Genomic DNA, 24,712 nt, shown 5'->3' with positions numbered 1-24,712 from the left:
GAATCCTCAGGTCATTGAAAGTCGTAAGTCGAAAATAGAATGGAAATTAATATTCATAAGAGTAGTACTTTCTTTAGGTTCAAGTTATAATATAACTCCTTCTGGTTCCTGGGTTAAATAATTAACTTTTACTAATGATCCAGTTGATGTAACATACATTGCCATTTTTCTTTTATTACTTATTTAGAAGCCTTGCTTTCTGTTTCAGTGTGGGCAAAAAGAAATGTGAACAATTTTATTATTTTAAAAGAGATAATACTATAAAATAGTATTAAATAGATAAAATAGATTAAAAAGTTTAATAGATAAATAATAAAATTGATTTTAAAAGTTTAATCTCTTAGTATGAAGCGGTTTTTAAAATGAAATATGTGAATTAAATAAAAACCTATTATACATTGTTCCAGTCTCACCCCTGTTTTCCTAACAGAGCAGGCCTGCTGGGTCTCTCTTTATTCACCCTTCTTTCCTGTTACCTCTCTTGGGAGATAAGGCAGATGCAACCTCATATGAAACTTGGAAGACATTTTCTCTAGTGGATGATTGTGACCCCAGGAACAAAATTAGTCATTCTCCTTCTAAAGATGGGGCTTCCCTGGTGGCTCAGATGATAAAGAATCTGCTTGCAATGCAGGAGACTGGGGTTCTATCCCTGGGTCAGAAAGGTCCCCTGGGGAAGGCCTGGCTACCCACTCCAGTATTCTTGGAGTATCCAGAATTCCATGGACAAAGGAGGCTGGTGGGCTACAGCCCACGGGGTCGCAAAGAGTTGGACATGACTGAGCTACTAACACTTTATAACACACTTCTAAAGGCATTGATAGTTCAAAATACTTCAGAATTTCTTTTTCCTGTATCCTATCAGCTGGTTAGCTTGTAATCCTAACCATGTCCCCAAACAGCCTCTCTGTTGGAAGGAAGGAGGAAGAATGAGTAGGCTTATATTTATCAGAAACCAAAGCCATTAAATGTGCCTCTTCCCCTTTCTCTGGATCCACTTCCTTCCTCTTATTACAAGCTCTATCCCTTTTCTTTAAAAATCCTGCTGATGTTTATGCTGCCTGCAAAGGAGAATAGAAGAAAATGTAAGAATATTAACAGAGAAATGGAAAGAAAAATAACAGGTTTTCTGCCCCCAGGCTGGGCCACACACTCTTCTTTAGCCCCTAAGAGTAGATCTCAAAAAGGTGAGGTTCTGGTTCCATGAGAATTTACTGTTTTGCATAGCCTCCTCCTAAGAAATCCATCACTTTGCTTTTACTGCTAGTGATCGAAAGAGGATGATTTATGTGTGTTTTCGAGCTGCCCCAAAATATATAAAGCATGGCATTAAGGCTCCGTGGCCCTCAGACCAGGAATGAGTCCTTTGGGTGTTTCTAACTTGACTGCACTCTGGCTGTAAAAGAGGGGATCTTGGAGGTTTTCTTCTCCCAGTCCTCCACTCACAGATGAGGAACTTGGAATCCAAGATGATATCATCGGTGACTTGAGAAATGCAACCTAAGGATTCCAATGCAGTTGTCTTTCCTCTTTTTCAAGCCACCACCCTGATTCATTTTTCATCATCTGTGCTAAAGCCCAGTTTCATATTCCTTTAATGAAGACTCTAAAATATTCAAAAAATAAATAAATAAATAAAATAAAATATTCAAATATTGCTTCCTGGAGCTTTGAGAATGTAAATTTCACAGATCACGGGATAGTCCCATTTCTGTTTTCAATTTACTTGCAAGGCTACCTGCATCCATCATTTTACTTGGTTGAGCAGGAGCCCTTAAAGGGCTGCTGTCTCAGTTCCACCTTTTCGTCTTGGAATGGAGCATGTCACATGAAAAGAGAAAAGACCCTCAGACACAGCGAGCAGTACAAACAGCAGTTCTCATGGTTGCTTTTTTTTTTTTTTTTTTTTTTTTTTTTAAATTTTTTTATTAGTTGGAGGCTAATTACTTCACAACATTTCAGTGGGTTTTGTCATACATTGATATGAATCAGCCATAGATTTACATTTATTCCCCATCCCGATCCCCCCTCCCACCTCCCTCTTCACCCGACTCCTCTGGGTCTTCCCAGTGCACCAGGCCCGAGCACTTGTCTCATGCATCCCACCTGGGCTGGTGATCTGTTTCACCATAGATAGTATACATGCTGTTCTTTTGAAACATCCCACCCTCACATTCTCCCACAGAGTTCAAAAGTCTGTTCTGTATTTCTGTGTCTCTTTTTCTGTTTTGCATATAGGGTTATCATTACCATCTTTCTAAATTCCATATATATGTGTTAGTATGCTGTAATGTTCTTTATCTTTCTGGCTTACTTCACTCTGTATAATGGGCTCCAGTTTCATCCATCTCATTAGGACTGATTCAAATGAATTCTTTTTGACAGCTGAGTAATATTCCATGGTGTATATGTACCACAGCTTCCTTATCCATTCATCTGCTGATGGGCATCTAGGTTGCTTCCATGTCCTGGCTATTATAAACAGTGCTGCGATGAACATTGGGGTGCACGTGTCTCTTTCAGATCTGGTTTCCTCAGTGTGTATGCCCAAAAGTGGGATTGCTGGGTCATATGGCAGTTCTATTTCCAGTTTTTTAAGGAATCTCCACACTGTTTTCCATAGTGGCTGTACTAGTTTGCATTCCCACCAACAGTGTAAGAGGGTTCCCTTTTCTCCACACCCTCTCCAGCATTTATTGCTTGTAGTCTTTTGGATAGCAGCCATCCTGACTGGCGTGTAATGGTACCTCATTGTGGTTTTGATTTGCATTTCTCTAATAATGAGTGATGTTGAGCACCTTTTCATGTGTTTGTTAGCCATCTGTATGTCTTCTTTGGAGAAATGTCTGTTTAGTTCTTTGGCCCATTTTTTGATTGGGTCATTTATTTTTCTGGAATTGAGCTTCAGGAGTTGCTTGTATATTTTTGAGATTAATCCTTTGTCTGTTTCTTCATTTGCTATTATTTTCTCCCAATCTGACGGCTGTCTTTTCACCTTACTTATAGTTTCCTTTGTAGTGCAAAAGCTTTTAAGTTTCATTAGATCCCATTTGTTTAGTTTTGCTTTTATTTCCAATATTCTGGGAGGTGGGTCATAGAGGATCTTGCTGTGATTTATGTCAGAGAGTGTTTTGCCTATGTTCTCCTCTAGGAGTTTTATAGTTTCTGGTCTTACATTTAGATCTTTAATCCATTTTGAGTTTATTTTTGTGTATGGTGTTAGAAAGTGTTCTAGTTTCATTCTTTTACAAGTGGTTGACCAGTTTTCCCAGCACCACTTGTTAAAGAGGTTGTCTTTTTTCCATTGTATATCCTTGCCTCCTTTGTCAAAGATAAGGTGTCCATAGGTTCGTGGATTTATCTCTGGGCTTTCTATTCTGTTCCATTGATCTATATTTCTGTCTTTGTGCCAGTACCATACTGTCTTGATGACTGTGGCTTTGTAGTAGAGTCTGAAGTCAGGCAGGTTGATTCCTCCAGTTCCATTCTTCTTTCTCAAGATTACTTTGGCTATTCGAGGTTTTTTGTATTTCCATACAAATTGTGAAATTCTTTGGTCTAGTTCTGTGAAAAATACCGTTGGTAGCTTGATAGGGATTGCATTGAATCTATAGATTGCTTTGGGTAGAATAGCCATTTTGACAATATTGATTCTTCCAATCCATGAACACGGTATGTTTCTCCATCTGTTTGTGTCCTCTTTGATTTCTTTCATCAGTGTTTTATAGTTTTCTATGTATAGGTCTTTTGTTTCTTTAGGTAGATATACTCCTAAGTATTTTATTCTTTTTGTTGCAATGGTGAATGGTATTGTTTCCTTAATTTCACTTTCTGTTTTTTCATTGTTAGTATATAGGAATGCAAGGGATTTCTGTGTGTTAATTTTATATCCTGCAACTTTACTATATTCATTGATTAGTTCTAGTAATTTTCTGGTAGAGTCTTTAGGGTTTTCTATGTAGAGGATCATGTCATCTGCAAACAGTGAGAGTTTCACTTCTTCTTTTCCTATCTGGATTCCTTTTACTTCTTTTTCTGCTCTGATTGCTGTGGCCAGAACTTCCAACACTATGTTGAACAGTAGTGGTGACAGTGGGCACCCTTGTCTTGTTCCTGATTTCAGGGGGAATGCTTTCAATTTTTCACCATTGAGGGTGATGCTTGCTGTGGGTTTGTCATATATGGCTTTTATAATGTTGAGGTATGTTCCTTCTATTCCTGCTTTTTGGAGAGTTTTAATCATAAATGAGTGTTGAATTTTGTCAAAGGCTTTCTCTGCATCTATTGAGATAATCATATGGTTTTTATCTTTCAATTTGTTAATGTGGTGTATTACGTTGATTGATTTGCGGATATTGAAGAATCCTTGCATTCCTGGGATAAAGCCCACTTGGTCGTGGTGTATGATTTTTTTAATATGTTGTTGGATTCTGTTTGCTAGAATTTTGTTAAGGATTTTTGCATCTATGTTCATCAGTGATATTGGCCTGTAGTTTTCTTTTTTTGTGGCATCTTTGTCTGGTTTTGGAATTAGGGTGATGGTGGCCTCATAGAATGAGTTTGGAAGTTTACCTTCTTCTGCAATTTTCTGGAAGAGTTTGAGTAAGGTAGGTGTTAGCTCTTCTCTAAATTTTTGGTAGAATTCAGCTGTGAAGCCATCTGGTCCTGGGCTTTTGTTTGCTGGAAGATTTTTGATTACACTTTCGATTTCCTTGCCTGTGATGGGTCTGTTAAGATCTTCTATTTCTTCCTGGTTCAGTTTTGGAAAGTTATACTTTTCTAAGAATTTGTCCATTTCATCCAAGTTGTCCATTTTATTGGCATAGAGCTGCTGGTAGTAGTCTCTTATGATCCTTTGTATTTCAGTGTTGTCTGTTGTGATCTCTCCATTTTCATTTCTAATTTTGTTAATTTGGTTCTTCTCTCTTTGCTTCTTAATGAGTCTTGCTAATGGTTTGTCAATTTTGTTTATTTTTTCAAAAAACCAGCTTTTAGCTTTGTTGATTTTTGCTATGGTCTCTTTAGTTTCTTTTGCATTTATTTCTGCCCTGATTTTTAAGATTTCTTTCCTTCTGCTAACCCTGGGGTTCTTCATTTCTTCCTTCTCTAATTGCTTTAGGTGTAGAGTTAGGTTATTTATTTGGCTTTTTTCTTGTTTCTTGATGTAAGCCTGTAATGCTATGAACTTTCCCCTTAGCACTGCTTTTACAGTGTCCCATAGGTTTTGGGTTGTTGTGTTTTCATTTTCATTCATTTCTATACATATTTTGATTTCTTTTTTGATTTCTTCTATGATTTGTTGGTTATTCAGAAGTGTGTTATTTAGCCTCCATGTGTTTGAATTTTTAACAATTTTTTTCCTGTAATTGAGATCTAATCTTACCGCACTGTGGTCAGAAAAGATGACTGGAATGATTTCAATTTTTTTGAATTTTCCAAGACCAGATTTATGGCCCAGGATGTGATCTATTCTGGAGAAGGTTCCGTGTGCACTTGAGAAAAAGGTGAAGTTGATTGTTTTGGGGTGAAATGTCCTATAGATATCAATTAGGTCTAGCTGGTCCATTGTGTCATTTAAAGTTTGTGTTTCCTTGTTAATTTTCTGTGTAGTTGATCTATCCATAGTTGTGAGTGGGGTATTAAAGTCTCCCACTATTATTGTGTTACTATTAATTTCCTCTTTCATACTCGTTAGTGTTTGCCGTACATATTGCGGTGCTCCTATGTTGGGTGCATATATATTTATAATTGTTATATCTTCTTCTTGGATTGATCCTTTGATCATTATGTAGTGTCCTTCTTTGTCTCTTTTCACAGCTTTTATTTGAAAGTCTATTTTATCTGATATGAGTATTGCGACTCCTGCTTTCTTTTGGTCTCCGTTTGCATGAAATATTTTTTTCCAGCCCTTCACTTTCAGTCTGTATGTGTCTCTTGTTTTGAGGTGGGTCTCTTGTAGACAGCATATATAGGGGTCTTGTTTTTGTATCCATTCAGCCAATCTTTGTCTTTTGGTTGGGGCATTCAACCCATTTACATTTAAGGTAATTATTGATAGGTGTGGTCCCGTTGCCATTTACTTTGTTGTTTTGGGTTCACGTTTATACAACCTTTCTGCATTTCCTGTCTAGAGAAGATCCTTTAGCATTTGTTGAAGAGCTGGTTTGGTAGTGCTGAATTCTCTCAGCTTTTGCTTATCTGTAAAGCTTTTGAGTTCTCCTTCATATCTGAATGAGATCCTTGCTGGATACAGTAATCTAGGTTGTAGGTTATTCTCTTTCATTACTTTCAGGACGTCCTGCCATTCCCTTCTGGCCTGGAGGGTTTCTATTGATAGATCAGCTGTTATCCTTATGGGAATCCCTTTGTGTGTTATTTGTTGTTTTTCCCTTGCTGCTTTTAATATTTGTTCTTTGTGTTTGATCTTTGTTAGTTTGATTAATATGTGTCTTGGGGTGTTTCGCCTTGGGTTTATCCTGTTTGGAACTCTCTGGGTTTCTTGGACTTGGGTGGCTATTTCCTTCCCCATTTTAGGGAAGTTTTCAGCTATTATCTCCTCGAGTATTTTCTCATGGCCTTTCTTTTTGTCTTCTTCTTCTGGAACTCCTATGATTCGAATGTTGGGGCGTTTCACATTGTCCCAGAGGTCCCTGAGGTTGTCCTCATTTCTTTTGATCCTTTTTTCTTTTTTCCTCTCTGCTTCATTTATTTCCACCATTTTATCTTCTATCTCACTTATCCTATCTTCTGCCTCCGTTATTCTACTCTTGGTTCCCTCCAAAGTGTTTTTGATCTCATTCATTGCATTATTCATTTTTAATTGACTCTTTTTTATTTCTTCTAGGTCTTTATTAAACAATTCTTGTATCTTTTCAATCTTTGTTTCCAAGCTATTTATCTGTAACTCCATTTTGTTTTCAAGATTTTGGATCATTTTTATTATCATTATTCTAAATTCTTTTTCAGGTAGATTCCCTATCTCCTCCTCTTTTGTTTGACTTGGTGGGCATTTTTCTTGTTCCTTTACCTGTTGGGTATTTCTTTGCCTTTTCATCTTGTTTAGATTGCTGTGTCTGGAGTGGACTTTCTGTATTCTGGAGGTCTGTGGTTCCTTTTTATTGTGGAGGATTTACCCAGTGGGTGGGGTTGGACGTTTGGCTTGTCAAGGTTTCCTGGTTAGGGAAGCTTGCGTCAGTGTACTGGTGCGTGGAACTTGATTTCTTCTCTTTGGAGAGCAATGGAGTGCCCAGTAATGAGTTTTGAGTTGGGTCTATGTGTTAGGTGTGACCTTGGGTAGCCTGTATGTTGACATTCAGGGCTATGTTCCTGTGTTGCTGGAGAATTTGCGTGGTATGTCTTGCTCTAAAACTTATTGGCTCTTGGGTGGTGGTTGGTTTCAGTGTAGGTATGGAGGCTTTTGGACGGTCACTTATCACTTAAAGTTCCATGTAGTCAGGAGTTTTCTGGTGTTCTCAGGTTTTGGGCTTAAGTTTCCTGCCTCTGGATTTCAGTTTTATTCTTCCTGTAGTCTCAGGACTTCTCCAACTATACAGCTCTGATAATTAAACTTCTAGGTTAATGGCGAAAAGATTCTCCCCCGTTAGGGACACCCAGAGAGGTTCACAGAGTTACATGAACAGGAGAAAAGGGAGGAGGGAGATAGAGATGAGTAGGAGGAGAAAAAGGGGGACTCAAGAGGAGAGAGACAGATCTACGCAGCTGTCTGTTCCCAGAGTGTTCTCGTATCTCAGACACCTACAAGGATTCACAGAATTGGATGGGGAAGAGAAGGGGAAAAGAGGAAATAGAGGTGTTCTGAGGTAGAAAACAGAGAGTTAAGATTGGGAGGGAATAATCTTCGGTTTTAAGATAGGGCTTCTCTTTTTTTTTTTTTTTTGTAAGGTTATAGTGTAGTGAAGATGAAAATGAAGAGTAGTAGAGGAGTACTAGAGGACTTTAAAAGAAATAAGAGAAAAAGAAAAATAGAAAATAGAAGAGAAAAAGGAAAGAAAAAAAAAAAGAAGAAAAAGGAGAAGAAAAAAAAAGAAAAAGAAAAAAAAAAAAAAAAAAAAAGAAAGAAAAAAAAATTTTTTTTTCCCTTAATTAAAAAAATTGTAAAAATCTATGAAAATGAAAGTTAAGGAGTAATGGGGGAGTAATAGGGAATTTTAAAGGAAAATAAAAGAGAAAAAATAAAAAAGAAAAATATAAAAAGAAAAAAAAATTTTTTTTTTTCCTTACTTAGAAAAAACAGAAAAATAAAAAAAAAAGTAAAAATATGTCTAGGAATTTCTCTGGAGCTGTTGCGGTCAGTGTGGGTTCGGCTCAGTTTCAGATAGCTCCTCGTTCCAGCTTGCACTTCTCGATATCTACAGGGCCCTTCCGGTGAAGTCGGTGTTTTCTTCAGGGATTTTAATCTGTTGCACCAGTCCCTTCTGAAGCGGTTCCCTTTGTTTATTTGGCTTCTGTTTGCCGGTCTCTTCAGAGGCTCATTTCCGCCCTGACACAGGCGGCCGGAGGCGGACTCTTATTCAGGTAGCTAGTTCCGTTGCGCTGCTGGGAGGGGCTGACGCTGCGGGGCGGGGCTGACGCTGCGGGGAGGGGCTGGCCCTGCGGGGGCGGGGCTGACGCTGCGGGGAGGGGCTGGCCCTGCGGGGGCGGGCTGGCGCTGCCGGAAGGGGCCGACGCTGCTTTCTCCGTCTGCGCTGCTCAGGCTCCCGGCTGCTCTACACGGAGCGCGCCCCGCGCTGCGCTAGGTTCCAGCCCCCGGGTGTTACACAAAAGCGCGGAAGGAAAAGCTGCGCCTGCTCTCTGTGCCTTCCCGGTCAGAGCGGTCCAGGCAGCCAGGGGCTTGGTGGGCGCGCTATCCCCAGGTGTGGCGCACCCACTCCCTTCCGCGGACCCAGTCTCAGTTTCCGCTGGCGCCAGGCGGGTGCGCGCGCCTTCCGCCCTCCGCGTCCCCAGCCCCAGTCCCCGCCCCGCGCCGGTCGGGTGCCTGCGCCCTGTGTCTCGCCGCGACCTTCCCCTCCTCCCTGCCTCCTGCCTCCGGCGGGGCTGGGCCGGTCCGCAGCCTGCGAGCTCTTCTCGGGACTTTCCCCGTCCCTTTGTTCTGCGAACGGCCGGCAGTGTGTTCCGGCCGGTCAATTTTCTCTCTCTCCTTTGGTCTCCCACAGTTCAAGTTGGCACCTCACAGAAGCTCCCCCCGATTGTCCTCAGGGCACTCAGGCCCGGACCCTAGCCCAAGCAAGGCCGCCTAAGACTCCCTTCCCGGGACGGGTCTCCGTCCTTAGCTCTTTTGTCTCACTTTTTATCTTTTATATTTTGTCCTACCTCCTTTCGAAGACAATGGTCTGCTTTTCTGGGCGCCTGATGACCTCAGCTAGCTATCAGAAGTTGTTTTGTGAAGTTTGCTCTGCATTCGGTTATTCTTTTGATGAATTTGTAGGAGAGAAAGTGGTCTCCCGGTCCTACTCCTCCGCCATCTTGTCATGGTTGCTTTTTTGAAGGCTGGAAAGAAAGCAGCTAGGTGAGAAAGAAAGGGAGACATGAGGTTAATTCTGGAACGGATACTCTTATATTCCTGATGAGAATGGAACCACAGAGAGGAAAATATTTAAATTAAAATCCATCCACATAATGCAATATTAATCAGGCAATAAAATTATGGTTATGAAAATTCATAACAAAATAAAATACTTTCTGCACAAAAGTAATAATGAAAAATGAGTATGCAAAATGATTTAGGTTCCTATTACGTGATTAACAGATCTATAGGAAAAGATTTGCATGAGTCAGGAGACTAGGAGGAAATGGAAGGATACGAAAAGCGCTTATATTTTTGAAGTAAAGTGACAGATAAGGTTTTTCTTGTCTCTTTTCTAGTTTATCAACCCTGATGAACATGTTCTGCGATAAAATGTTTTAAAAATAGCTTTCACAATTTGAACTAGAAAGAAGGGAAACAAGATTAATTGTGCTACTGAGCAGAAGAGGTAGAGAATTCGACATACAGAGTGAGTATCAGGAAGGAGGTAAAAAGGAGAGAGGAAAAAAAAATACCTAGAGACATCAGTAAGTCTTCCGCTGGGAAATGCTTTGAAAACTGAAAGGGAAAAGTGAGTGAAAAACAAAAGTCCCAGAGACCAAAGAATGGCAGAGCCGTGACTGACACGGGAAGTCCTGAGAGAGAGATCTTTTTACTTGAAGAAAATTGGCTTTATCTGCCAGCAGCTTGCTCCAGCTAGCTCATCTGGTCACCTGCAAAATTCACACACAGTGCAGGTCTGGGGAGAGAAATCACAGGATCAATGCCAGTGAGAGAGAAGGTTTAATATCTGAAATCCAATAAGAAAAACAATTTTTGTATCTTTAAGGGTCTCCTGAGGCCGGATAGGCAGTAGTCTGTAGAAGTTTAGAAAGCCCAAGTGTACCGAGTTTTATGAAGAAATACCATTCCTTAGGTTTTTTTTCCCTTTCCGTTCCTCTTGCTTGTAAACAGTAAGAATTTCAGTGGGACTTTTCAGCAGAAAAGTGGAGAGGAAAATGACACATTTCTATAAATCAGTGAAAGTATGGTTTCTGAACCTTCATATATGAGTTAAGCCTTACTCATTGTCATAGTAATACAACTTGAATTAAACAACTGGTATTTTTACCTTGTGAAATTTCCATAGGAGAGTTTAGGATCAGTTCTGAAACAGGCAGCATTTCAAGATTTACTCTCTTTCTTCAAATCTAAGGCATTTTTTTTCTTGTAGGTTTTTAACTGATGTGGTTACAATTTGTAATTAATATGTACATTTAATTTTTATTAGTTCCCTTCAAAACTCTAATTAAATTGGAATCTGAAAAAGAACAGACATGTATATTTGTATAACTAAATCACTTTGATGTATACTTGAAACTAGCACAACATTGTAAATTCAATATAAAATAAAAATGTTTTTAGAAAGGAAGAAAAACATCAAAGCTAAGCAAAGGGGGGGAAATTGATGTCTTATTTTGTGACTGATAGTGTCTTAAAACAGAAGCAATTCAGACATTCAGTGTAAATGCTCATCCCTCCCAAGAATATATATACTTATAGGTGCTCACTTGAGCCTTGTTGAGCTTACCCAAGAAGGTTGCTTATCTTGGGTCTTTTTAAATATTAAATCCAGGGATGTGGGAAACCTTCCACTGGGTATACATGTGTGCTCAGTCATGTCTGACTCTCTTGAGATCCCATAGACTGTAGCCCGCTGTCCATGGGATTCTCCAGGCAAGAATACTGGAGTGGGTTGCCTTGTCCTTCTCCAGGGGATCTTCCAGCCCAGGAGCTGAACCCTCGTCTCTTGTGTCTCCTGCATTGGCAGGAGGGTTCTTTACCGTTAGTACCACTTGGGAAGCCCAGATGCCCATTTTTGCTTTCATTTCCTTTTTCACTTGCAGTCTGTCCTGGTAGGTCATCATCCCAGTCATACTTAATGGGCCAGTGGGCCTGAGAGCTTAACCTGTCTACCTTTGGGGCCCAGGGTATCTTACGTTTGTGGTTTCAACAGGTCTGAGTCAGAACTCCTTCTGAGAAGCGTCTCGGATATGCAGGTCTCTTTACGCTGGTCCACAGCAGCCCTACAGTCGCCCACACTCACCCATGTTTTCTGAAATACAGTTGTTTTCCTAACACTCTGGTAAAATAGTGGAGATTTTGTTTTCTTTTTGTTGCGTTCAGGGTGTTTTATATTATTGTTATACTCTTTCGAGTTATCTCAGATGATGGAGTTTTATTATAAAAATATTGCTGGTTTCATGTTTAGTCTTTGGGAAACACGGGGATGTCATTTAGGAGACAATAGGTTTCCAGTTTTTAGAACTTTCTCTGTTCGATTGTTTTCCTGTTTTACCAGCTTCTTTCTGCCATGCTCTCTCCTCCCTCCCTTGTTTGCTTTTTTTATTTCACTACCCCTGTTTCTACTTACCGCCTTCTCTCTCTTGTCAGCTTCATTGACACCTGAGTATTTTGTACTCAAAATTCCCCAAAGAAGGCCCGGCCAGCAGGTTGGTCTCCATGCAGAACAGAGCTTCTCACCGGGTTGAGACGAAGACAAAGAGCGGCCTTTGACCCTGCTGCCCCACCTTCCCCAGCCTGGCATGGCCAGTTACAGGTCGCTAGGGTCCAAAGCCTGACAAACTGTGACAAGGAGCCTTTTGATCCCATTTTTCAAAAAGGAAAGTAAGTGTAGCTAGCAATCCGAGTACTATGGAAGCAATACAGGCTCCCAGACATTACAATGATCTCTGCATTGTGGAGCATCTCTCAAACCATAGCACTTTTTCCAACACCCTGAATTTATTCTGAGCTATCTATATATTTAGAAGTAAAAAGTGTCCATTTTAGAAAACGGATGGACAAAACGAAGTAATAGCTTTCTATGCTTCTTGAAACAGAACTGCTAGTGCTTTATTTTGGAGTTTAAGACTTTTTGAATGGCTTCTTTGAAAACACACAAACCAAGACATAACACAAAAAGCATAAATAAAACAAATCTTAACTGTTTTAAATCATTCAGTGTGTAAGATGGGTATTGCCTTATAGAATACATCTCTAAATCTGAACTATTCTCTGCCCCTAAATGCCAGGCTTTAGAATATCAGGTGAGCTCTGGGCTCATGGGAGAGTAGGGGTAGAGATAATTTGGAAAGAGGGACAATCCACTTAAAACCAAGGGTCATAGGTTGTCTGCACTCAGTCATCTTAGAAAGAGCTGAACTATCATGCTAGGTAAATAAAGTCCCACCTATTCTGTAGGTATCATCTACCTCACAGACTGATTTCTCAAAGTTGCAATCACTGATTTCATTTACTTTCAATTTACAGGTATGCATATTAAGGAATATAACTTAGTCTTTTTTCTTTCATTGGAAAAATCTTAGAGACCAGTGATCTGCAACTTGTTCGCTCTTGATAAATATCCTCTTCTCCCCTCTTCACCTGTTTATATTCCAGTAAAGTCTCTGTTCTTACCTCTAAGATATACAGAAAGCCATTCAACTGCTTAATATGTAACTGTTAGAAAACAGTCCTTCATATCTTGTGATAAAACATAATGGAAAAGAACATGAAAAAGAATGTATATATGTGTGTATAACTGAATCACTCTGCTATCCAGCAGAAATTAACACAACATTGTCAATCAACTATACTTCAATAAATTAAAAAACAGAAAACAGCCCCTCAGTCTTCAGGAGTAAGTAAGTATGATGTTTAATATCATAGATGATGATTTTTCTGGGACAGATAGCATACCTTTTAACAGCTAATGCAATTCTAATAGATTTTGAAAATATTTCTATTGATTTATCAAATCATAAAATACATAGTCATTACAGTGATTAATCAAGGATAGAGAAAGTTCTTTGTATTAAATTTGGGGAATGAAGGTGGAAGAAGAGCCAAGACTTGCTAATTAAAAAATAATGTTTTACATTTTGATGAAGAGGCTCTTAAAGCCTAAACTAGCAGAGCTAATAAAAAGTTTCTTCTGAATGTGCTGCTTCATTATTTTGAAAAGTAGATCTGTCAACAACAATGTAAAGCCAGTTTCTGAGTTAGATCATGAAAACAAGAAACTCCAAAATGTAATTGTTCTGTATTCCTCCTTCAAGGGTTTTATATGATATTTGTTTTGAGAGCATAATGATGTAAAGTATGTTTAATAGTGATGAAGATAAGCAGTTACTCTGCTATCACTTAATTATTTTTTATATTAAAATTAATTTAGCCTGTATAGGAGGGGATCATGGTAGTCAAAAAGTGTACCTCTGGGACTTCCCCGGCTCCAGTGGTTAAGTCTCTGCACTCCCAAAGCATGGGGCACAGTTTTGATCCCTGGTCAGGGAACTCAGATCCCGCATGCTACACAGCCAAAACAAAGTGCATCTCTGATGAATCCATCCATTGATTCTTCATCCAGCAAATATCCATTGCATGCCTCCTAAATTCCACATGTTCCCCGTGATGTTGCCAGTGCGGCCTGGTGAAGGCAGGCACCGGCCTTTATGGGCCAGATAAGCATTAGAAATGTACAGCGCTGTGCTTAAGAGCACCCTCTGTGTTGATGATAACCCGCATCAGATCTTTCTGCTTACTGTAGAGTAGGGTCAACCTCCTGACTTCTATCTGTCACTTAAAGTAGTAGCATGTCAGGATGTCTTTCTCTGACTCTGTCCCTCAACATTTGGAGAGGAGGGCATTTATCCTGGTTGCATGCTTTGTGCAACAAAATGATCAAATGGTCCTATGGCACGAACTGACGCTTGTGTGGGATGTCATCTGAAAAGGAGCAGTTCTGCATCGTGAAATCAGAAGACCCACACTTCTCCCTACCTGAAGACCACCTCCATTCTGACCTCAGCATCCATCCATAGACAGCATTCTTCATTTGATGTTGGTGCTCTGAACTAGGACTATGAAAATCAACCCTTCCCATTCTTACCAAAAATTGAATGCAACTTGACTAGAAGTTTCTGGCCATCTTAGAGATTTTTAGGGCTTACCAGGTAGCTCCAGTGGTAAAGAATCAGCCTGCAGGAGATGCAAGAGATGCAGGTTTGATCCATGAGTCTGGAAGAGTCCCTGGAGAATGGATTGGCAACCCACTCCAGTATTCTTGCCTGGAGAATCCTATGGATGGGGGAGCATAGCAGGCTACAGTCTGTGGGGTCACAAAGAGTCAGACATGACTGAGCACACAAACCCACAGGGATTTTTAAATCATTTCTAGCCTGGGGATGAGTGAGGCAGTTCTGATTGGTGTCTTTGGAACGTGTGCCGTGTCCATCTTTTTTATCTCTTGTAACAGACACTTAAGAAACACCTGTGAAGATAGACTGTTCCTCTTGGGAGCCATTTGGTACCAGCCGACCTCCTGACATCTCCTTTCAGTTCTTGACCCTCCCCAACACCTCTCTGTCCCCCTGGAAACTCTTCAGAACTCACTTCAGCACCACCAGAGAAACTGGGAGACACCTTGATGAGCAATTTTGTAAAATTTTTATAATTGAAGATTTCTTTCAACATACAGTTTTCTTAGTCTATCAATCTTCAGACCAAGCCGTTCTTCATTCTAAAATTAGGCTAATTCACCAATGAAACTTCCAACAGTTACATCTTCATTTGCCATGTAAGTGACAGGAGTTTCATGCTAATTACTTAGAAACATTTGCATACGTTAATTAGCTCAGTTTTTACATTTTTAAAGCCAAAACTTAAATCCCATAAAGTAAAAACACTTTTACATTTGTAAATACTCATACTTTTAGATAAAGTTGAGTCAGGGTAGAAATTTGAGGCCAATTTCTAAAGGTTACTTGTAAGAATGATGGGAATTAGGAGGACTGTACAGTCAGCTGTCTTGTGGGGCTGCTGTTCTCAGTTCTCGCTGCCTCTCCAACTCATCTTCAAGTCTTTGTTTTATTTTTTAAAATTTATTTTATTGAAGTATCTACAATGTTGTGTTTCTGCTGTATAGCAAAGTGATTCAGTTATATACACATGTACATTCTTTTTCACATTCTTTTTCATTATGGTTTGTCACAGGATATTGAATGTACTTTTAGTGTGTGTGTGTGTGTGTGCACTCAGTCACATCCGACTCTTTGTGACCCTATGGGCTGTAACCTGCAAGGCTCCTCTATCCATGGGATTCTCCAGGCAAGAATACTGGAGTGGGTTGCCTTGTCCTTCTCCAGGGATCTTCCAGACCCAGGGATCGAACCTGTGTCCATCGCGTCTCCTGCATTGTCAGGCAGCTTCCTTACCTGGGAAGCTAAGGTGGCATTAATGGTAAAGAATTAATGTCTCCAGCTACCAATGCAGGAGACATAAGAGATATGGGTTCAGTCCCTGGATCGGGAAGATCCCCTGTAGGAGGGCATGACAGCCCACTCCAGTACTCTTGCCTGGAGAATCCCATGGACAGAGGAGCCTGGAGGGCTACAGTCCATGGGGTCGCAATGAGTTGGACAGGATTGGAGTGACTGAGTACGCAGCACACACAGTGAACATAGTCCCCTGCTGTCCAGGACCGTGTTGTTTTTCTGTTCTGTATATAATAGTTTGGGTCTGTTAACCCCAAAGGCTTGATCCTTCCCTCCCCAACCACCGCCTGCCCCTTGGCAACCAAAGTCTATTTTCTATGTCTATGAGTCTGTTTCTGTTTTATAGATAAGTTCATGTGTGCCATATGTTAGATTCCACATATAAGTGATATCGTACAGTATTTGTCTCTTTCTGACTGACTTCACTTAGTATGATAATCTGTAGGTCTATCCATATTGCTACAAATGGCATTATGTCACTCTCTTTGTGGCAGAGTTATATTCCATTGCATATATATGTGTGTGTGTTTGTGTACCACATCTTCATCCATTCGTGTGTCAGGCATTTAGGTTGCTTCCATGTCTTAGCTACTGTAAACAGTGCTTCTATGAACATAAATGTGCATGCATTTTTTTTTAATTATAATTTTGGTTTAGATAGAACCAATCCCAGGAATGGGATTGCTGGATCATATGGCAACTGTTTTTAATTTTTTGAGAAAACTCCATACTCTTTCCACGGTGACTGCACCAATTTACAGTCCCCCCAGCAGTGTAAGAGGGTTCCCTTTTCTCTGCACCCTCTCTAGCATGTCAAGTCTTCGTGGTAAACCTACTCACCCATGCCGTGTGCCTGGAGACTCTCATGCAGTAAATCTAAATGGAGCACGGGCAGCCTCTTTCCTTTATAAAATTCTAGACATTGTACATCATCTCACCAGAGTGGAGAACGACTATTCAAGAGCTTGCTGTAACATTGGGAGCATTTTTCTTAGGATAAGAAAACCCTTTCATTGGTTTCATTTTTTTTTTAAGCCCTTTAATGTTTTTCCCTATTTAATGTCATTTCTGTTTTTCTCAAGTAAATCACTCACTGGCATCTGGGAAATATTTCTTCACCAGGAGAAGGCCCCTAAAAGTATTTTAAGTTAGTATTTTCTTGCCAAAAAAAAAAAAAACTTACAAAGGACCATGTTAGCTTTTAGTCCACTAACTTTACTAGTTTTATGCCTTACCGAGCAGTAACTTTAAACATAATTGATAAGCTGCACATTTAAATGCTACACATCCCTGGGGCAGATTGTTCAGAACTCAAAGATGAAGGGAGGTTCCTTGTCCCCAGAGAGTTGTGTGTGTGCTCAATCGCTCAATGTGTGTGACCCCATCAACTGCAGCTCACCAGGCTCCTCTGTCCATGGAATTCTCCAGGCAGGAATGCTGAAGCAGGTTGCCATTTCCTGTTCCAGCAGATCTTCCCAAGCCAGGGATTGAACCCTCATCTCTTGTGTCTCCCGCATAGGCAGGCAGAGTCTTTACCATTAGCACCACCTGGGAAGCCCTCCCCGCCCCCGCCACCCCCAGAGAGAAAGATGCAGAAACAATGACTCTGACTTTCCATACTGGGGAGACAACAGTGAGGTAAGAAAGAGAAGGTGGGAATAATCCCAAGAAGGAAATGGAGGGGGAAAGAGGGGTCCCTGGTGAGGTTTATGATTTGTTACAAGAAGCAAATTTAGAAATGCCACCCTGTGTCACCACACTTCTGCTCACGTGCTCCCACCTGGACACACCCTCGACGTGTGCAGACATCTGTATCCATTGTGGGGAGGCAGGGAGAGCAGAGAAGGAAGCTGGGTTGCAGCTCACCCCCCACATTCGTAGTTCTCAGGCCCCACCGTGGGGTCCTCTCTCACGCCTGTGGTCGGTGGGTTAGAAGGAAACCCCTGTGTATCTGGTGTCCTCTTAGCCCTCAGGAGAGTCTCTGCTCAGTGTTTGGTCTTCACAGTAAGTAACCTCTTGACCCACGTCCCTGTCTTTACTCAGTAGAGTTGGTTTGGGCCACATCATTCAACTTTCTCAGATAATATTAGTGGTGACACTATTGTTGGCTTTCCAGCTGTTTTGTGGTTACAGGAATATTCTTATCAGGCTCTAAATATGATATAAAAGACTTTATTGCAGTAGTTTGGAATTGAAAACAGGTTCAAAATAAAAGTTAAAAGAGCTTAGCTTTACTTGATTCATTTACTCTAAGGCTCGCTAACTGCTCTGTTCCCAAACAGGCTTTCTTTTCCGGTAGGTCGATTTTTCTCAATATATTTGACTTATTTAAAAAGAAAGAAATCTAAATCTCCTTAGGCTATTTGAAATTCAGAAGGAACGAGATCCCGAGACTCATCATAAAGCAGTGTACGCAATGCTGACTTGCCTCAACGCCACCCCCCGCCCCAAACACACACATCCCTCTCTGCTTCTGCCTGCCCCCTGCTCTTTGGAAGGGTCTGAGCCACTCCTGGGCATCGTCCTGTGTGACTCGTTCTGCCAGCTGCTCTGCTGTGCCCACCCCATGGTCAGCGACTTCCCCAGCCTGACTCCTCTTTCTGGTTCAGTGCTGTGGACAGTTTCTGCCAACTCCCTCTTGGTGGTCTGAGTGGCACAGCTCCCTTTTTCAGGCCCAGCAAAGCCCTCTCATCTGCACCAAACACAGGAAGGCTAGAGGGAAGCACCTGTGCACCTGTGTGCATGAGTTTCCCCTTGCTGCTGTGAAAGCAATGCAAGCTTAAAACAAGGCACATCCAGAACCTCACAGTTCTGAAGGTCAGAGGTCCAAGATGGATCTCATTGAGTTAAAAACCAATGTGTCAGCCGTCAGATTGGGAGAAAATAATAGCAAACGAAGAAACAGACAAAGGATTAATCTCAAAAATATACAAGCAACTCCTGCAGCTCAATTCCAGAAAAATAAATGACCCAATCAAAAAATGGGCCAGAGAACTAAACAGACATTTCTCCAAAGAAGACATACAGATGGCTAACAAACACATGAAAAGGTGCTCAACATCACTCATTATTAGAGAAATGCAAATCAAAACCACAATGAGGTACCATTACACGCCAGTCAGGATGGCTGCTATCCAAAAGTCTACAAGCAATAAATGCTGGAGAGGCTGTGGAGAAAAGGGAACCCTCTTACACTGTTGGTGGGAATGCAAACTAGTACAGCCACTATGGAAAACAGTGTGGTGATTCCTTAAAAAACTGGAAATAGAACTGCCATATGACCCAGCAATCCCACTTCTGGGCATACACACTGAGGAAACCAGATCTGAAAGAGACACGTGCACCCCAATGTTCATCGCAGCACTGTTTATAATAGCCAGGACATGGAAGCAACCTAGATGCCCATCAGCAGATGAATGGATAAGGAAGCTGTGGTACATATACACCATGGAATATTACTCAGCTGTTAAAAAGAATTCATTTGAACCAGTCCTAATGAGATGGATGAAACTGGAGCCCCTTATACAGAGTGAAGCAAGCCAGAAAGATAAAGAACATTACAGCATACTAACACATATATATGGAATTTAGAAAGATGGTAACGATAACCCTATATGCAAAACAGAAAAAGAGACACAGAAATACAGAACAGACTTTTGAACTCTGTGGGAGAAGGTGAGGGTGGGATGTTTCAAAAGAACAGCATGTATACTATCTATGGTGAAACAGATCACCAGCCCAGGTGCGATGCATGAGACAAGTGCTCGGGCCTGGTGCACTGGGAAGACCCAGAGGAATCGGGTGGAGAGGGAGATGGGAGGGGGGATCGGGATGGGGAATACGTGTAAATCTATGGCTGATTCATATCAATGTATGACAAAACCCACTGAAATGTTGTGAAGTAATTAGCCTCCAACTAATAAAAAAATTAAAAAAAAAAAAAAAATCAATGTGTCAGCAGCCAGCGTTCCTTGGTCAAGGTTCAAGGAGAGAATTCATGTCCTTGCCTCTTCCAGCTTCTGGAGGCTGCCCACATTCCTGGGCTCCTGGCCCCCTTCCATCTTCAAAGCCGTACTACATACGTTCTACCTCTGCTTCCGTTGTCACATCTTCTTCTCTGCCTGTCCTTCCTCCATCTCTCACTTATAAGGACCCTTGTGATTATATTTGGCCCGTGTCAACAATACAGAATAATTATTTTATCTTAAAATCCTTTGTTTAGTTAAGCCTGCAGGGTCCTTTTGCCTGTAAGGTAACACATTCACAGGTTCTGGGGATGAGGAGCTGAACATCTTTGGAAGACCATTATTTTGCCCATCACATATGTTCTGGTTTGTATCCAACAAAACTCTGGCATTTTTAATTTTTATTGACGTACATTTGACTTACAATATTATGTTAGTTTCAAGTGTATAGCAAAGAGATTCGGATATGTGTACTCTTTTCCGAATTCTAATCATTATAGGTAAGATATGCACTGCAAGATACTGAATATAGTTCCCTGTGCGGTACAGTCAATCTTTGTTGTTTGTCTGTTTTGTATATGGTTGTGCATATCAGACAATCCCATCCTCCTAGTTTATTCCTCCCGCTGCCCATTTCTCTTTGGTAACCAGAAGCTTGTTTTCTATCCTTGTGAGTCTGTTTCTGTTTTGCATATACATTTGTTTATATAGTTTTTAGATTCCACATATAAGTAACACCATATAATGTTTGTCTTTATCTGACTTCACTCAGTATGATGATCTCTGGGTCTCCCCATGTTGCTGAAAACGGTGTTATTTCATTCTTTTTTATGGCTCAGTAATACCCCATGGCATGCATGTACCACATCTTCTTTATCCATTGATCTGTCTATGGAAACTTAAGCTGCTTCCCTGTCTTGGTAAGTAGTGCTACGATGCACATGGAGGTGCATGTATCTCTTTGAATTAGAGTTTCTGTCTTTTCCAGATATATGCCCATCACTCTGGAATTTCTGGATGCCTTGCTGGTTTGGGCCCTCTACATACTCACCCACCTCATCCCTGTCTCTTCTTACTCCCTGACACTTCCCTTCCTTTTTGAAAAGCCACTCACGTCACTTGTCCACAACCTTCTGGTTGTACCTTTGTCTACACAGTTCTTAAATGGCCTGTGTACCCCTCCGTTGCGCTGATCAGTCCCTGTTACCCATTCCAGACTGAACTCAAAACACTCATCACTTCCACCGCTACTTAACTTGTACCCTTCATGGATCAGTCTTTTACACAGCTCTAAGATGTTATGTACGTATATACATTTGGTTTTCAGTATCTATCTTTATTCATTTATTTGACTGTGCCAGGTCTTAGTTGCAGCACTCGGGTCCTTTAGTTGCGGCACTCGGGTCCTTTAGTTGCGGCATGTGGGGTCTAGTTCCCTAACCAGGAACTGAACCCAGGCCCCCTGCACTGGGAGCATGGAGTCTTAGCCACTGGACCACCAGGGAAGCCCTGTATGTATATACAGTATTAACATGTCTCCTACAAAGCTTTTTATGACTTCTTTAGGTCACATTCATTAGTGCCTCCTCTGTGCTCCCAAAGTTTCTATTGTAGCACTTCATATATTTTATTGTATTTATTGTTCATAGGTATTTCTTGCCAAATAGTCTTTGAATTTCTCAGGAACAGAATTATCCTTTTCTCTTCATATCCAGAGCATTTAGCATGCAGATTCTTAATAAATGCTTATTGAATGAATGAATGAATGAATATATGAGTTGGAAGTCAAACCTTGTTCATACATTCAGTTCAGTTCAGTTCAGTTGCTCAGTCATGTCCGATTCTTTGCGACCCCATGGACCGCAGCTCACCAGGCCTCCCTGTCCATTACCTGCTCCCAGAGCTTACTCAAATTCATGTCCATTGAGTCAGTGATGCCATCCAACCATCCCATCCTCTGTCGTCCCCTTCTCCCGCCTTCAGTCTTTCCCAGCATCAGTGTCTTTTCAAATGAGTCAGTTCTTCACATCAGATGGCCATATATTAGTAAGCTGAATTTAGGGAAAAAAAAACTCTTGTTTGGTTATACTGTTATTAAAGGCACAGTGGATTTCATTTTAAAACCAACTCATAACTATAACAAAGATCCCAAGGATGGTATTTTAAGAAAGTTCTGTGTAAATATTATTTTTCCATTTTTGTACCAGGAAGGTGCAATTTACATCTTGAGCTTATATTGACTTATATACCTTAACTTGGCAACTTCTTAAATAAGAGAATGTCTTGGCAAATCTCTTCATTCCCTGATGAGAATTTTTAAGTGATGTCTTGATTATGCTTGTTGAACCAGTTTTTGTCACGAGCATGGGAGGGTGGCATTTGGGGACAGCAGTTGTTGTTGTTAAGGTGGGCATCCTAGCTCTGATCCAATAGTTCATAGTGACATATTAAATTCAAAGACAAGGCAAGGTAGGATGAATTGACCTAGGATAAAAGACCTAGAGGAATGAGCCTCCAAAATAAATGAAAACACAAGAATGAGAAGGAGTGCTCGCTTCGGCAGCACATATACTAAAATTGGAACGATACAGAGAAGATTAGCATGGCCCCTGCGCAAGGATGACACGCAAATTCGTGAAGCGTTCCATATTTTTAACAGACAAAGGATTAATCTCAAAAATATACAAGCAACTCCTGAAGCTCAATTCCAGAAAAATAAATGACCCAATTCAAAAATGGGCCAAAGAACTAAACAGACATTTCTCCAAAGAAGACATACAGATGGCTAACAAACACATGAAAAGATGCTCAACATCACTCATTATTAGAGAAATGCAAATCAAAACCACAATGAGGTACCATTACACGCCAGTCAGGATGGCTGCTATCCAAAAGTCTACAAGCAATAAATGCTGGAGAGGGTGTGGAGAAAAGGGAACCCTCTTACACTGTTGGTGGGAATGCAAGCTAGTACAGCCGCTATGGAAAACAGTGTGGAGATTTCTTAAAAAACTGGAAATAGAACTGCCATATGACCCAGCAATCCCACTTCTGGGCATACACACTGAGGAAACCAGATCTGAAAGAGACACGTGCACCCCAATGTTCATCGCAGCACTGTTTATAATAGCCAGGACATGGAAGCAACCTAGATGCCCATCAGCAGATGAATGGATAAGGAAGCTGTGGTACATATACACCATGGAATATTACTCAGCCGTTAAAAAGAATTCATTTGAATCAGTCCTAATGAGATGGATGAAACTGGAGCGCATTATACAGAGTGAAGTAAGCCAGAAAGATAAAGAACATTACAGCATACTAACGCATATATATGGAATTTAGAAAGATGGTAACGATAACCCTATATGCAAAACAGAAAAAGAGACACAGAAATACAGAACAGACTATTGAACTCTGTGGGAGAATGTGAGGGTGGGATGTTTCAAAAGAACAGCATGTATACTATCTATGGTGAAACAGATCCCCAGCCCAGGTGGGATGCATGAGACAAGTGCTCGGGCCTGGTGCACTGGGAAGACACAGAGGAATCGGGTGGAGAGGGAGGTGGGAGGGGGGATCGGGATGGGGAATACGTGTAAATCTATGGCTGATTCATATCAATGTATGACAAAACCCACTGAAATGTTGTGAAGTAATTAGCCTCCAACTAATAAAAAATTTATAAAAAAAAAAAAAAAGAATGAGAAGGAATGGAAAGATAAGAAGATAAAAAGAGTGAGGCAAACCCAAGAAGAATAGGTTAAGACAAAGATGTGACTGAGGAGGTTAGTGGAGTATATTCCAAAGATGGTTAACTGAATCAGTGGAATGAATTCAGGTGTAATACAAGGTCAACGGGGTCAGGGGGAAGTGCTGGTTTCAGGAGAGAGAAGAATTTGACTCCCCAAGAATTTAGCCAAGATTAACAGAAACGCTCCACCCGTGTTTGAGGGGCCAGTTGAATAAAGTGGAAATGAGTAATGCTGTGTCCATGGCCATAAACAGAGACAGTCTCTCAGCCCCGTTTCTGGGAAATAAGTCTATCATCTAAAGAAAGACAGTGTTATCAGGGAGGATTCATAAGACCTTCGTTCTTGAGATAGATGTGTGTGTGCTACGTTGCTTCAGTCATGACCCCATGGACTGTAGCCTGCCAGGCTCCTCTGTCCATGGGATTCTCCAGGGAAGAACACTGAAGTGGGTTGCCATGCCCTCCTCCTGAGAAAGATGAGCGCCTGCGTAACTGAACGGCACGAAACTTCAGCTGGGATTGAAGTCACTCTCGGCAGGCCATACCTGAAAATCCCTTGACATTGTAGTCGTGTTTAATTCTGCACTTAAGGTGATGGGTACAGGGCTACCATTCCTGGGCAAGGTGCAACTTCCAAGATGAGAAACAAGCTATAAACCTTGGGACGTGGACCTTTCTCCCTCCCCGTGGTGTCAGCAGGAAGTCATCCATGGGGAACAGTGCCAGCCACACAGCTGAAGGAAGGTTATGTTTGCGGAGGGTGTTCCATTCCAGGAACACATATTCTTTTTAATGGATGGTTAGTAAGGACACCTCTTGTAGGAAGCCCAGCTTGAACTTTAATGTAAGAATGTTGAAATCGCTGAGCCATTACTCTGTTTTTTTTAAATGAGTGTAATAACATACAGGCTGTGTGCTTGTCAGTCTGTGGACACACGCAGGTGGTATGGCCATGCCTGTGAATCCTAAACCCGTTGGCTGTGATCACACCAGACTGCAGGAATCTCTCTGGCACGCTGTAGCTGTGTGCCTGTATTGCTTGTAAGTTACGTTTGTAGTTTAAAAGTGTGGCGCTGATCATGAAATTTGTATTTCTAAGAAACTAAATGTCATTTTTAACCATATGGATAGGTTA

At 41.0% G+C, this 24,712-nt stretch overlaps 1 protein-coding gene and 1 non-coding gene across 6 annotated transcripts in view; both read left to right on the top strand.

Annotated features, from left to right (window-relative positions):
• NR3C2 (nuclear receptor subfamily 3 group C member 2) overlaps positions 1-24,712 on the top strand; it is a 433,599-nt gene that overhangs the window by 285,715 nt on the left and 123,172 nt on the right. The window lies entirely within an intron of this gene.
• LOC122695728 lies at positions 22,371-22,477 on the top strand. Its single transcript, XR_006341485.1, has one exon. It is a non-coding gene; the product is annotated as a U6 spliceosomal RNA (small nuclear RNA).

The sequence above is a fragment of the Cervus elaphus genome, chromosome 5, assembly GCF_910594005.1.
Source record: "Cervus elaphus chromosome 5, mCerEla1.1, whole genome shotgun sequence".
Taxonomy (NCBI): Eukaryota; Metazoa; Chordata; class Mammalia; order Artiodactyla; family Cervidae; genus Cervus; species Cervus elaphus.
This window is presented reverse-complemented; position numbering and strand designations above follow the sequence as displayed.